The 4,439-nt window shown below is 33.7% G+C and overlaps 1 pseudogene; it reads left to right on the top strand.

Annotated features, from left to right (window-relative positions):
• Positions 1-3,813, top strand: part of LOC110307354 — a 17,155-nt pseudogene extending 13,342 nt beyond the window's left edge.
• The last annotated feature ends 626 nt before the right edge of the window (positions 3,814-4,439 follow it).

Consider the following 4,439-nt stretch of genomic DNA (forward strand, 5'->3'; position numbering starts at 1 on the left):
CCTGATGATTAAGGATGTTGAACATATTTTCAGGTGCTTCTCAGTCATTTGATATTCCTCAATTGAGAATTCTTTGTTCAGCTCTGTGCTCCATTTTTAATGGGGTTATTTGGTTTTTTTGGAGTCCGTCTTCTTGAGTTCTTTATATATATATTGGATATTAGTCCCATATCTGATTTAGGATTGGTAAAGATCCTTTCCCAATCTGTTAGTGGCCTTTTTGACTTATTGACTGTATATTTTGCCTTACAGAAGCTTTGTAATTTTATAAGGTCCCATTTGTCAGTTCTCAATCTTACAGTACAAGCCATTGTATTTCTTTAAGGGTTATTTTCTCTTTGGGGGCTTCTACCTATTCACCTGTGTTTTCATGTGTTTCTTTCAATGAGTTATTTATATCCTCTTAATGGACTCTATCATCTTCATGAGATAGAATTTAGGTCAGCATCATGGTTTTCAGATGTGTTGGGGTATCCAGGACTTGTGATGGGAGAACTGGATTCTGATGGTGGTGCCAAAGTATATTGGTCTGTTGCGTATGGTCTTGTGCTTAGCTCTCACCATTTGGTTATCTCTGCTGTTAATTGGCCTGGGTGTATCTGTCTACAGCCTATCTCCTGTGTCCCTGGGTTGTTGCAGAGCTCCTGGGAGACCTATGGCCATGGCTATAGCAGATGTCCTGGGAGTCCTTCAGACTTTGTAGTCTTCCAATGGGCCTACATGCTGATGATCTGCCCAGGTGGAAGATTCAGGCCAGACTATTTATTTATTTTTGTATTATTAGAGATAATGACTCTACCATTAATTTGTTTTTTGTTTGCTTGTTTTTTCAAGCCAGTTAAATTTTATTGGAGTACTGACAGGAAGAGAAATCGATGATCAAAGCCAGCTGCAGCACTGTCAAGTCCCCAGCTATGCCACCAGCAGCCTCCCATCTGTGTCCTCATACCATACCAATTGCTTATGTAACCTTTGTGAAACCCTCCTCCCAAAAGGAGAAACGTGCCTGATCTGGTGAGTATTTTGCACAGCTGATCACAGCTGTTCTGATCAGGTTGGTAATGACCTTGTCCAATCTGGCAGAAACAGCCAGCTAACACATTTTTTTTTTTTTTTGTAATCTCAGGATCTAAAGGACATATTTTTTTTAAATCCAAAATAGTTGTGATAATAATAATTCTTACAGTGACATAGACAGTGATACATCAATCCATAAGCAACCAAGCAATCTTTTTCTTTCACCTTTGAGATTTTACCTTTTCCTGATTACTCCATGTAAGATGAAACCTGAACTATTTGAAAAGCTACACTAATCTACTACATCAGTAACTGTTTTTTCTTTCTGTTGCTATATTATTCTCACAACCATAAATGTGCTTGGTTGCCACTATAACTAACACAGAAGGAGATGCCAAGCAAAAACTAGTAAGGATAAACAATGAAAGAGCTACCAGATATATAGAAAGATTGATTCTCATTCACTACTGTATTTTCAAGTGCCCAATATTAACTGCAAAAGAAGCAAGAATTTTGCTTATATATCAGCTTTGGCTCCTTCTAAGGAAACCTCATATTTGGGAGGCATCTCTTCCTCTTCTCTACTGAACATGAAGCAGCTAAAAATGTTCCTTTGGGCATTTTTGGTATATAAGTTTCTGTGAAATGGTATCTCTGTGTTTCTGTTTTGTATTTACCTATTTAATAACAAGTATAAATTATGTATAACTTATTTCCATATTCTTATACTTTTATTTTCTTTGAAGAAATATCTCTACAAAACTTTGCTTATTTATTGATTGAATTGTTTAAATTTTACTCTGGAGCTGAAGGGATTCTTTATGGCTATCTGACATATCTCTTATCAGATTCATGAACTTAAATAAAAATTCTACATAAAAATTCTGCATAAAATGAAATTTAATAAGAATTTTGTTAAATCTATAGTTCAAATTAATTGCTATCAGTTGTATTACTCTCTTTCAAGTCAGAAATAAGCAGAATTTATAATGTATTTATTTAATGCTGTTTAATTTTTAATATATAATTTTCTAATACTTTATTTAAAATACACCTAAATATTTATTAATTTTATAAATATGACTATTTTTAATATTTTATTTGTGTGTGTTTGTGCTAGCTCAATTGATCTTTTCTAAGTTTATCGTATAGTATTCTGTATTACAAAACTTATTAATTACAACAATTGTACTTGTATTTGCGTGTTCCATAAGATTCACCATACAAGGTAAGACATATGCAAATAAAAGTCATTTATTGTTATTCACAATCCAGATGCCTTTTGTCCTCTTCTCTAATTTCCTTACCCATTGTTTTCTGTACAAAATTAAAAAGAAGTGAGAACATATTTCTTTAGCATGTGCTGGTATAGAAGTAAAAAGTTTAACTTTCTGCAATTATGCTTGATATTAACTGTAGATTTTATACTGTTGGCTTCTACTATGTGGAGGAGAATATCTTACACTTCTAGTTAATAAACTTGATTATTTTTAACAACATGGTATAATTGTAAGTGTTACAACTCTGAAGGGAAATGTATGCCGGCAGTTGGGAACCAAGGAATACCACAAAGTCACACCATGTAACAAACCTCACACAATAAAGAGCTTTATTAGGAAGAAACAACCCAGGAGGGTGCTACCTCTGCTCAGATGAGACACAGCAAAGAACTGATTCGAAGACAGATCTATATAGGGTACCTTGGGGGTGGGAGGCTTTCCAGGGTGGAGATATCGACGGTGGGGATTTCTAGTATGAAAGTTGGTGAGATTTTAAGTCCTGAGTTTGGGTTTTTTACTCTGTAGGGCAGGGGCTGGTACAGGCAGTTAGGGCAGTTAAAGTATTTTGTGGGTGGAAACTAGCAGTTGGCTGTCCTCCGGAGAGAGGTCTCACCACTCATGTGGTTCAAGAAGCTTGCAATATTGCTGGATATTACAGTCTTTTATGAATATTTTGAAATTGTTATAAATATGTTTTTAAATTTTACTATGATGCATTAACTATGTTATTTCAGATCCAGCAAAACCTTGCATTGCTGAAATAAGTTCAACATGGCTGTGATACATAACTTTTTATACCTGGTGAGATTTAGTTCACTTGTATTTGAAGAGTATTTGCGCATATTCTAATATTCACAAAGAATGTTTTCTTGTAATATTTACAAAGCTTTTTCCCCTTGATAACTTTGCCTGGATTTTGATCAGCATAACAAGAGCACAATAAGATAATGAACAATAAAACATTCCTTCTTCTTGTGTTCCTTGTAAGCCTCTGTAAAAACACGTTGTTAATTCTGCTCTGACTGATAGAATTCACATTACCTAGATCCAAGATCTTCCTTATGAGCAGTTTTCAAATCATGATTTTTATCTTTTTACATATTAAGCACACTTCATATTTTCAATTAAGATGAAGATGCATGCAATTACACTGGCATTTAGAGTTCCCTGAATAATTAATTTTGACTAAGACAACCAAGGTTTTATTTAGGTTCGAACTTGTCCTTATTGATTACATTCTGATGAACTTTTGGATTTCTGTAATGTATGCCTTTAAGAAATTCAGTTTGTTCTTTCTTCTCTTGGTACAGCTTCTTTCACTTTTGAAAGATGGATCTCTTAGTATCAAACTCTTTGATTTTGGTTTATAGATTTATTTGGCCTCCACTGTTTTGAATATAAATCAGCTATCAATCTTACTGTGATTTTTCTTATGAATAATGAATTGTTTTTCTCTTATAGCTTTAAAAATATTAGCACACCCTTTGGTTTTCAACACATTACCATCAAAGTGTGAACATGAGTTGTTCTGTGCAAATATTATTATAATTGGAACTGTCTTCTTGGGGGAAGATTTTAGTCATTGTGTCTTTAATATTTTTTGTCTTTGTCTCATTCCTTTTTCTTACTCAAAATAAACATATGTGAATAGACATAAGTAATGATCTGGTCTGGTCTGTGACAATCACTTTCTGATCTCTAATTATTCATTCTTTCTTTTCCATTATCTGCATTTCCTAATCTCTAATTACTGGCCTTCAACTTTTTTTTTTTTGCTCCTTTTGTTAATTCAAATGTACAACTGAAACAATACAGTTTTGTAAAGGATAATGTGGTTTTCAGATTCCAAATTTTCATTTGATTATTTTTAATATTCTTAGCCTCCTGTTGGTTTCTGTTATCTTAGTGTATATTGTCTTTGTACTTCTCAAGATTAAATGGATGAGAGAAATTAGGTTTTCAACACACATAAATTTTCTTCTTTATAAAACATGTTCTTGGGCTTGGAAGAGGACTCAAAGGACAAAGCAGTACTTGAGCAAACATAAGTACCTAAGATCATATATCAAGAAATGAGGTAAAAGCAGCTATAGTGGCAAGCATTTTATACTCATGTACTTACAGAGGGATGGGAGGAAGAGG

Source organism: Mus caroli, chromosome 12 (genome assembly GCF_900094665.2).
Source record: "Mus caroli chromosome 12, CAROLI_EIJ_v1.1, whole genome shotgun sequence".
In the NCBI taxonomy this organism is placed as follows: Eukaryota; Metazoa; Chordata; class Mammalia; order Rodentia; family Muridae; genus Mus; species Mus caroli.